Source organism: Schistocerca piceifrons, chromosome 6 (genome assembly GCF_021461385.2).
Source record: "Schistocerca piceifrons isolate TAMUIC-IGC-003096 chromosome 6, iqSchPice1.1, whole genome shotgun sequence".
Classification (NCBI taxonomy): domain Eukaryota; kingdom Metazoa; phylum Arthropoda; class Insecta; order Orthoptera; family Acrididae; genus Schistocerca; species Schistocerca piceifrons.
Window position 1 is genome coordinate 437,648,081 of NC_060143.1, and position 12,075 is coordinate 437,660,155.

Consider the following 12,075-nt stretch of genomic DNA (forward strand, 5'->3'; position numbering starts at 1 on the left):
CAAATACTGAGCAGGTATCACTGAAAAAGCAGGATGGAAATACTGTACGGATGCCTGCTGGAGGAACTCTCAAATTTTTGCAACCAGCTTATGTTGTTGGCACATCATCAGCTGTACAGAGTAATATTGGGGATAAATGTCAGGTAATTGTAAATATGGCACAGAACTTTCAAAGTCAGTTTTTGTCTCCTAGTTACAAACTAGCCATGCAGCCTGATATGCACTCATCACAGATAACTAATTTTCGGACATTGCCAGTAACAGTAGCAAATGCAATCGAAAATACTCAGAAGAATGAGATCAGTAGAAATAAACAAAATTATGTTCATGGAAAGTCATTGCAGACCAACTCATACTATGTTTCTGCACCAAGTTTTGATCGATCAGTGTCTCAGCAAACAAAATCCAATCCAGAACCAATGACAAAACGTATTCCTCTGCATGGATGCCCATACTGTGAGAAGAAATTTGACCGCCCATGGGTTTTGAAAGGTCACCTGAGACTTCACACTGGGGAACGGCCATTTCAATGCCCGATGTGTGCAAAGAGATTTGCTGATAGGTGGGTGTTACATTTTTCATTCATTCCTTGTTCTATAAATGCCAGAAAGACAGGAAATATCCTGGGCTGTGGACCAAGTAAAAGTAATATTGTAGCTGAGAGCATCACCTGATAGACATTATCAAACAATGGAAAGTCCAGGTTGGATTATCAACAGTCTTACCTGTATGAAAAGGCTAGATTGGTACTCACCACAAAGACGACACATTGAGTTGCAGATAGGTTTAACAAAAAGACAGCTACACATTTAGCTTTCAGCCAATGCCTTCTTCAGAGAAGAAAAGAAAACACAAACACATATGCAGACACACCTCACACATACATTACTGCTCTCTCCTGCCACTGTGGCCATAATGCAATGGTGTAATGTTGAGCAGAAGCAGCATTCTTGAGTGGGGCAAGGGAGGGGGAGGGATAGCACGGTACAGGTGGGAGGAGAGGAGTCAGCACCGCCTGATGGATCATGCAGGGAGTAGATGGTGGGCAGACAAGGCTGCCTGGTGCGACATTGTGAGGCTGCTGGGGGTAGAGGAGGTGGGGGAGTAGAAAAGAAGAGCAGCAGAGATGAAAAAAAGACCAGTGGAGTAGGCAGAGAGCAGAGCACAATGAGGGTGGGCAATGTGAATTGGATGGAGGTGATAGGTCAGAAGGGGAAGAAATTGATGAGTGGAGATTGTGGAGGTTAGTAGGTTACCTTAGGTTGAGGTTAGGGTGATGTTGTGAGCAGAGAAAGTGTTGTGCCTCTCTCAGTTCATCTAGCTGTGATCTCCCCCTGTGACCACTCCCTGATCACCTTCCAAAACTTCTTTATATTCAACTTAGCCTCACAACCCTCCCTTCCTAAGAACTTCACCTATCAGCAGAAGAAAGGACATCCATACACAGCTTCAAAATGGATCCTGACCTAGCGATCCCACCTGCAGAGAAAGATTTCACCACTGTCATTATGAATTGCAGTGACTGCCTGTTGGAAGGCTTCTGCCATTTGTCTGACTCCTCTGCCTACAAACTCTGCAAGAGCAACCCCATCCCAGAAGTCTAACATATCCTTCAATTCCAACTTAAAACATTAGGTCCTTCCTAGAACCTCTCCCCAGGATCCATTTGTCTCCTCATCCCACTGACACCCTGCACACCCACCTTCTACATGCTTCCAAAAATTAACGAACCCAACAACCATACATACCTCATTGTAAATGGTTATTGTGCCTCCACAGAAAGAATTTGGACCCTCATTGACCAACACTTCCAACCAATCACCCAAAATCTAGCCTCCCACATCAAAAGTACCAACCATTTCCATCACCAACTCTCCATCGTTCCTACACCTTTATCTTCTTGATCCCTACTCATCACTCTTCACACCACTTCCCTATACACTAACATCCATCATGCCCATAGCCTTGCTACTATTGAACTCTCCATATGACCTTCAGACTCCAAAACCACTACCTCATTCCTCATACATCTTACTAACTTTAGTCTAACACACAACTACTTCTCCTTTGAAGAGAAGGTATAAAAAACAATTCTATGGGGCAGCTATGGGCACATGCATGGTGCCCTCCTATGCCAACCTGTATATGGACAATCTAGAGGAAACATTCCTAGCCTCGCAAAACCACAAACCCCTGGTCTAGTTCAGGTTCATTGATGCCAAGTCACCCTACCCTCATTCCTTTACAACCTTAACACCTTCTCTTCCATCTGCTTCACCTGGTCTTCCCCAGTCCAGTGTGACAGATTTCTGGATGTTGACCTTCTCTCTTATGGTTTCATTCACACCTCTGTCCACGTTAGCCCTGCCAGGCACTAAAAGTTCCAATACAGGCTCACAACACGGACAGCCTATCTGCAGTGACAACAACTCCCTTGCTCAATGTGATGAAGATCTTACAAAGACCTTCACAGACAGGTACTATCCTCCAGAACTAGTCTGCAAACAGATTTCCCATGGCATACCTCCCCCCTCCCAATCCTCCTATCACCCCAACTCAGTACCACCCAAGACTGGAACAACCAGGACATCATACCCAAGATACTTCCTGCCCCTCCTAAAGTGATGTTCCATCACCAACCCAACCTCCACAACATCATGGTCCTTCCCTTCGCCACTCCTAATCTCAACCTCTTGCCGTAGGGATCATACTCTGGAGCAGACCCAGGTGCAAGACCTAGTCAATCCATCCACTCAGTACTTTCTATTCCAGTCCTGTCACAGATTTATCCTACCACATCAGAGGCTGAGCCACCTGCAAAAGCAGCCACGTCATATGCCAGCTCCACTACAATCATTGCTCAGCCTTTAATTGGCATGACTACCAACCAGCTGTCTACCAGGATGAATGGGCACTGCCAAACTGTGGACACATGCAAATGTAACTGAACATAACATGCTTGATTTCAGTGGCTCCTGCACAACCCCAGCCATCTGGATCCTCCTGTCCACTGTGCCAATATGAGTTAATCTTATAACACATTCTCTGCTCTAGAAATCATCCTGGCCTGATCCTAAGGTAACATTCTGTCCCCATACTCTCCCAACAGTTTCCACCGCATGTGTCCTATCACCTTTTCGCAATTCATGTCCCACATCCTTATTGCCCTCCACTCTCTGCCAACACCACTTGTCTTTTCCTCTCTCTGCTGCTCTCCTTTCCGGCTCCCTCTCTCCTCTCCTACAGTGTCCTGACACTGCACCAGGCAACCTTGTCTGGCCACCATCTAGTCCCTACACACTCTGTCAGGCAGTGCTGTCTCCTCTTGCCCCACCTGTACTCTGCTGTGTGCTTCCTCATCCCCCTTCCCCACCATACTCAAAGGTGCTGTTTTCTGGCCACAGGGGAGAGCGGTCATATACGTGAGGTGTGCTTGCTTGAGTGAATGTGTGTGTGTTTTCTTTTCTCTTCTGAAGAAGGCTTTTGCTGAAAGCTAAGTGTGTAACTGTCTTTTCATTGTGTCTGTCTGCCACTCAACATGTCATCTTTGTGGTTAGCAGCAATCTATCATTTTCATAATATTTTTGATTTGTTAAGCATCTTACTGAATCATAATTAACATTTAATCATAGTACTAGCCTACTCATGTTATTAACAATTGGTAATTATCTTATCTGATTAAAATGGACACATTATCCAATTAACAGGAGAGCCACAACTTTGAAAAAGCTGCTGCTTTTGCTGCTTTTCAAGCCTTAATGTTCAACTGCTATTTATCTGACACTGATTGCATATGATAGATATGAGTACACAGGTACTTATAAAATTAGTTTCTTAGTTAGTTAGTTACTTGTTCTGTAGACCAAATTTATGATAAACATTATGATGTGGAGTATGTCAACAGAATAAACATAGAACACTTGTATATGAATAAATAAAAAACGTAAAATCATATTTATCTGACCATATACTGGACATTTACAACTATTTTTTTAACTGTCTAATTATCTCTACTGAAGAATTCCTTTCTGTTAAGGAGAAAGTTCTTTAATCTACTTTTACAAAAATTTCCGCTACATGTTGGGCATTTTATTTCTGTTTCCAATGGGTAGATTCTCAAAGAGCTCTACAGCTGCACATTTCACCTCTTTCTGTACCAAAGTTTGATTCATTAAAGGGTAATGTACATCATGTTTCCTTCTAGTGTTGTACTTGTGAATGTCTCGGTTCCTCTAAAACCTAGGTGGATTGTTGATAACAAATTTCATAAGAAAGTTATTATGCATGTATCATTAGAACTGACACCCACTTTATTACGAAGATTGTTCCAGAGACTATTACAAGGATTTGCCCTTCTATAATCCAATGATGCAATTAATAACTAACAGTGGGATGTAAAATATGGCTTTCAATTTTTTTGAACTTTGTACGAACATGAGCAATATGAATAATATATGGTGTACATTCCCCTGCCATTCCTTAGCCACCTCTTCAAGATTTTTGGAATTCTAACCTCAGTTTCACATTACACATATTCATTGTTGAAATTCATCATAAACAATCCATCACAGTTTGAATAGAATAATAATGTCCACAGCTATAGCAGCAGACAAATATTTCATCTTTTTTCCTCTATAATTTTTACCCTCTACAGTTTCCTCAAATAACGTGTAACTTATTTCCTGATATCTTAACATATCATCCCCCCATTCCTTCTTCTTGTCAGTGTTTTCTATTTCTTCCTTTCCTCGCCATTTTTGGGGAGAACTTCCTCATTTCTTGTGTTATCAGTCCATCTAATTTTTAGATTCCTTCCATAACACCACATCTGAACTGCTTCAGTTCTCTATTTCTGGTTTTCACACAGTCCATGTTTCACTACCATACAATGCTGTGCTCCATATGTGCTGTCTCATAATTTTTTTCCTCAAATGAAGATCAATGTTTGATACTAGTAGACCTCTTTTGAGCTGGAATGTCCTCTTTGCCTGTGATAGTTTTCTTTTTGTGTCATCCTTGTTTTGTCTGTCATACATTACTTTGCTTCCAAAGTAGTAAAGTCCCTTCACTTGTTGGTTTCCAATTTTGATATTAAGTTTCTCACTAATCATATTTCTGATACTCCTAATTATGTTTGTCTATCTTTGGTTTATCCTCAATCCATATTCTGTACTCACTAGTGTGCACTTTCCATTCATTAGGCCTGTAATTCTTTTTAATTTTCACTGAGATTAGAAATGTCATCACCATACCTTATCATTGACATCCTTTCATTTCAATTCCACTTCTGACACTATCTTTTATTTCTGTCATTGCTTCTCTGATGTACATTTTGAACAATAGATGAGACAGACTGCAGCCCTGTCTTACATACTTTTCATCCAAGCATTCCATTTTTGTTTTTCCATTCTTATTGTTCCCTCTTTTTTTATTATTGTATATTATTGTTTCCTATAGCTCACACCTATTTTTCAGAAAATTTTGAACATTTTGCACCATTTTGTGTTGTTGAATGCTTTTTCTAGGTCAGCAAATGAACATGTCTTAATTTTTCTTAAGTATCCCTTCCATTATCAAGTGCAAAACAGAACTGGCTCTCCAGTGCATTTATCTTTCTTAGATCCAAACTGATTGCCATTTAACAGATGCTAAATTTTCTTTTCCATTCTTCTGTAAATTATGGTTGCAAGCAGGTTGGATACATAAGCTGTTAAGCAGGTTATGTGAAATTTCTCAAATTTATCTGCCCTTACTATGTACAGTATTGTGTGGACGGTATTGTTCTGATACTCTGATGCTGTATCCTCAGTCTCATAGATTCTACACACCAACTTGAGTAGTCGTTTGGTTGTACTTCCTGCCAATAATTTTAGAATTTTCAAAGGAATTTCATCTATGTCTCCTGCCTTACTTGATTTCAAATCTTCCAAAGCTCTTTTAAACATTGACTCTAATATTAGGTTCCATATTTCTTCCATACTGATTCCCATTTCTTCTTCTATCACATCATCAGATAGTTCCTCCACCACATAGAGGCTTTCAGTATACTTTTTCCACCCATCTGCGCTGATGCCTGTGCTTTTAATTTCACTGAAGGTTGTTTCATCTTTCCTGCATATTGAATCAGTCCTTCCCACAAATATTTATTTTATATTTTTTGATTTCTTCACACTTTTCCTGGAATCATTTCTTCTTATCTTCTCTGCACTTCCTATCTCTTTCATTCCTAAGTATCTTATATTATTCTGTTCTTTCCTTTCTCTCATCTTTGTAACTATATTTTCCTGTCCAGCTTCTATGGTTGTCCATTTTAGAGATGTCCATTCCTTCTTAACTGAACCATCTACTGTGGTATTCATTATCATAGTATCTACAGACTTAGTGATTTTAATTGTCATCATTCCTCAGTACTTCAGAATTACCTTCTTACCACATTGATTCTTCTAGATGATTCTCTTAAATTTCAGCCTACTTTTCATCTTTATTAAATTGTGGTCTGCGTCTATGTGTGCTCCTGGATATGTCTTGCAGCTCACTATCTAATTTCAGAATCTCTACCTCACCATGATGTAATCCAGCTGATACCTTCCTGTGACTTCAGACTGTTTTCAGTCATACCTCCTCTTCTTGTGAGTTTTGAACAGCATATTTGCTATTACTAGCTGAAAGTTATGGCAGAACTCAGTTATTCTTTCTTCTCTCATATTCTTCCTACCCAACTCATATTCTCTGAAAACTCTCCTATACCGCGATGTTCTAGTTCTGAATGACTATTAGGTTCCCTTCTCCCTTTTCGCACTGTATTATCTGTTTAGTGTCCTCATATACTTTCTCTGTCTCTTTGTCATCTACTTGTGACATCAATATGTATACCTGAACTATTCTTGTTGTCATTTGTTTGTTGTTTATTCTGATGAGCATAATTCTATCACTGAGCTGTTCACAGTAACTCACACTCTACCCTACATTCCTCTTCATGATATGTCCTACTCCCATTACACAATTTTTTGCTGTTGTAGCTAAGACGCTATACTTGTCTGACCAGAAATCCTTGTCTTTTTTCCAATTCACTTCACTGATACTCTGTATCTAGACTGTACCCTTACATTTCCATTTTCAGATTTTCTACCTTTCCTATCAAATTCAGACTTCTGAAATTTCACTCTCCAGTCCATAGAATGTTACCCTTTCATTGGTTATTCAGTCTTTTTGTCATGGTCATGTACCTCTTCGCAGTTCCCTCCTGATGAACTGAATGGGAGACTATTTTGTGAATGGAGAGATCATCATGACACCTATTTAGTTAAAGTTCACATGTTCTATGGACACACGTTACTTGTCTTAATGTAATGATTTCCATTGTCTTTTTCTTCTTCATGCTGTTGACTATTGGTGATTCTTTCACCTCTCAGGGGCAGTTCCAACCCCAAGGGCAAGAGGCTGTACACAACCTTTCTCCGCTCCTCTCTCCTCTTTGACAAGGCTGTTGTCAGAACGGGAGTGACTCCCTATATTAGAAGTGGTTTTATTACTGGCCAAAAACGCTATCCCTGAAATGGGATCCACTTACTCTTGTGAGGCCGAAAAAAGAATCATTGGCATTATGAGGATTCTTTTACTGGCAATAATGGTGGGAAGGATTTGCAACATGCTGATCAAATGGCCCACAATCATAGATCACTCTTTTTACTGTCTTTTAGGCAGCCATCTACTGGTCAGAAGAAGCCTAAGGCCCTGATATGGGAGTAGTGTTTATGTTTACAACTGTGTGAAATTGTTCACAATAATTATGATTTGGAGTCTGATCCACTCTTGAAATGATGCAGTTGAAATCTCCACCTAAAGTAATTGGCATATGCAGATTAATGAATATGCCTGACACATTAACTTGGTAAAAGCCATGTGTCTCTGTATCATGTTGAGAACCTTAGGAGTCATAGATATTGTTAGTAACTGGGCTGCAGTACCTGACTCTGTGGGTAGAATTACTTGCAGGTCACATTTAATGCCTTGGTTACTTAGTACCATTGTACCAGCATAATTACCTGAATTTATAATAGATTCATAGCCTAAAATATCAGTAACTTTCAGAGATCTAGCCTCATGAAGAAAAATAATGGCAATGCCAGCAGGTCACATATACTGTTGAAAACTGTTAATTTTTAATTTAATGTTATGCAGTTGAGATTAAGAGTAACGATTTGCATTTGCATCATCACTACACAAGAACAGTCTTCTTTGTTGTCTACCCACGGTACATGAGCATGTTGCTTGTAAGCTTGTGAGATGCCAGTGGGCTAAACTGATCTATTAGATTTTCATGGCATACAGACATGTGAACTGGTTAGTGGTGTGTGCCCATCTGGGAGTTGTCTTATGACGCCGGCCGTTGTGGCCGAGCAGTTCTAGGCGCTTCAGTCCGGAACCGCGTTGCTGCTACGGTCGCAGGCTTGAATCCTGCCTCGGGCATGGATGTGTGTGATGTCCTTAGGGTAGTTAGGTTTAAGTAGTTCTAAGTCTAGGGGACTGATGGCCTCAGATGTTAAGTCCCATAGTGCTCAGAGCCATTTGAACCATTTTTGTCTTCTGACCCTGGATCGGGTTTGTTGCTTTTCTTGCTGGGTTTATAAGTATGAGGTTGCCTTTCTTGCATTTCTGTTTCCATTTGTGCCTTTTAAGTGTATGTGGTGTCTGTTTGACTCCAGTGTGATTACATCACCGAGCACCCACAAAAGTTCCAAGGAAAATGTTCACGTAAAAAGTGTTTTTTTCAGGACGCCAATCTTGTGGTTGTTGTGCAGAAGATTCAGGTTTTTTATGACTTGAATTTTTCCTCATTAAGGTAGTGAAGCTTTTGGTTTGGGTGTATCAAGCATTTGTACATCTATGGTCGTTGGTGTGACCTCCACATTGCCCAGTGTGGTTGGTGCAGGGGTAGTCACTTCAGCATTGTCACCTGACGTGGAAGGTATACCTATGGTAGAGGGTTCTGTCCAGTTTGTCCTGATGCACTCCGAAGATCAGAAATGGAATGCAAACTTGGAAAGGCTATTGGTAGGCCAATTTCATTAGCAAAATGGTTGTATAGCACCTATAAGCATCTCTTTGCAGGTGGGCATTGCTTGCAGATGTATCCTCCATGTGTTATTTTGAAGTTAGATTACGCTTCATGGAGAGCTGAATTTGGGACACTAACATGAAAATGGTCTATTGCTGCATACATGCATTGTTGACAATCATATATTATCACTGCCCAATAACCATGGATGATGGAATATGATGGTATGTGCTTTCTTAAAGCAACATATATAACTAAAATCTATTATCCACGTTAGAGTGACAGTTATAAGTCCACTTTTCCATCTGTACTTTAAGGATTTTGCCATAATTGACCAAAGCTTGTTGTATTTCATTTGTTGTTTTGAAAGGCTAACTTGGTAAATGTGTATCTACATAAGCTATATTTGCTTTGCTGATTTCTCCGGTGGATGTTATAAAGTTAGCTTCACTTACTTCCTTACTGAGGAAAGACGGATTAATTAGAGAAGATTTGAGAGTGTGAGCAGGTCAGTCATACCAAATACTGAGAGAAACAGAGCTATTGTGAGATGCAGAATCCCCTTGTCCTCACAACGGATGGATCCCTCTCAGCCTGGATATGAACTTCTATGTGGTATCAATGATAGTGAACAGTCCTACTGAGACACAGTTATGAAAAATGGTTTTTATAATATTTACTAATAACTTTCATTAAACTTAGAGGGCTTATGTAATTCATCAAATCATGTGTGAGAGTATGTTACACACTCAGAAAGGCTGCTAATTACTGTCTTATGTATTTAGCAGAAATGCAGCAATGCAATAAATTGTTTTGCTGGCTAAAATAACCAGCTGCTGTTTACCTACCATTGATTACCTAAAATTTGTTAGTATACTCATCAACATTGCGGAACAACAGTTATTGTTGATTTTATGGACATGGTGTAGTAAAAATAGACTTTTTTCAAGTTTTGACATGAATTTGCAAACCAGGAATATAAAGTTCAGTTAATAGAGGAACTATAGATGTGACTAAGAACATGCGTTCAGTTTACTTTCAAGTTTACTAACATCTTGTTTCCTATTTATGTCTGTGAGCACATTATTATTATTATTATTATTATTATTATTCCCCATCACAGTAAAGAATACCACTTTGCATAATTAAAAGATATGTAGAAACTGTGACCAAAGTAATTTTTTACCTTGAATTATAGCAAGTACATCACATTTAGTTTTAAAATGACTTCTTTAATTTTCCATGAGTAACATATATACACTGAAGTGCCAAAGAAACTGGTGTAGGCATGCGTATTCAAATACGGAGATATGTAAACAGGTAGAATATTGCAATGTGGTCGGTAATGTCTATATAAGACAACAAGTGCCTGGCACAATTGCTAGATTGGTTACTGTTGCTACAAAGGCAGGTTATCAAGATTTAAGTGAGTTTGAACATGGTGTTATAGCCAGCACACGAGTGATGGGACACAGTATCTCAGAAGTAGCAATAAAGTGGGGATTTTCCCGTATGACCATTTCATGAGTGTACTGTGAATATCAGGAATCCAGTAAAACATCAAATCTCTGACATCGCTGCAGCCATAAAAAGATCACACAAGAAAGAGACCAATGACAACTAAAGAGAATCTTTAAACATGACAGAAGTGCAACCCTTCCACAAATTGCTGCAGATTTAACTGCTGGGCCATCAAAAAGTGTCAGAGTGCGAATCATTCGATGAAACATCATCGATACAGGCTTTCTGAGTTGAAGATCCACTCATGTACCTCTGATATCTGCACAAGACAAAGCTTTACGTCTGGCCTGAGCCCATCAACACTGACATTGGACTGTTGATGATGAAACATGTTGCCTGTCAGTCACAAACAGATGTGTTGAAACTGTTCCTTCCAAGTGCATGAAACAAATCTTCAGTGGTCTGTCTGCCTGTGAAGAATGACTCCTTGCCTTCTCAGTGTCAGCTGATCTTAGTTCTTCAGAGCTATGATCCTCAAACCTGCTTTAAATGAGATGCATTGGTTTTTAGTGTCACTTGTAGGTGCTCCATCCTTTGTAGTAACCTCGGAACCCAGCACTGGTGTGAACTTGATGCTGTAAGTTTCGGAATGATGATGAGCACCTCTGAATTGAGATCTATTGCCCCTGTCGACCTCCTTCGCATTCTGCAGAAAATTAGCATGATGAGACCTGCGTGGTGAAGTGGCTGTTACCTCTGCGGCAGTACCAAAGTCTGGTCTATTTGGTCCTGTAGCCAGTGGAGTAACAGTTGGTATGTTCATGAATGCCTTCTCTGTTGTGCTGTCAGGGGACACATGCGATCGAAATCCCATGGAAATCTTCTGATGTAGTGCATCCAGATGCACTCTGTGGGTTGGAATGGAACTGTATGTCCCTTTGATTACTGATGGGGAAGGCAGGGAAGGGGGAAGTGTTGTGACTAAATATCAGACTGCCTCATGTGTCATTTAGGGGCCTTGGATACATTTTGGTCATTGCATGATGTGACGCATTTGTGGGCATCGCTGCCAAATTATTGGTGATACTAACACCGGCCACAATTATCTCGTCTCTTGTTGCCTTCTTGTTCATTTAAAGATTATAGACTGTTTCCAAAATCTTTAAAACTTGCCTTGGTGCATTGTAAGGCCACTATTTTGGTGTGTAGTGCTTGCATGCTGGCTGGCAGGTAATTGGCTATTGCCTCCTGTATATTGGAAGATGTATGGGGGTTGGGGCCGCTGGGTGTTGTCATCCCATGCATGCTTTTTGCGGGGCCAACCACATTATTACCGTGCTCTACAGTACAGTAAACATCATCCTGTGAACTATTCACAATGCCTTCCCCTTATCAGCCAAAACATTGAGTGGAAAATCTGTGTGAGCCACTAAAACCATTCTAATATTGGACAGAATGTGGTTTAGCTACAGCAGATGTAGGGAATTGTATGGTAATAAGTCACCTCTTGTGTTGGTTTTGAGTTCTAGTAAATCGGCTTCAGAGATTTGTCTCCC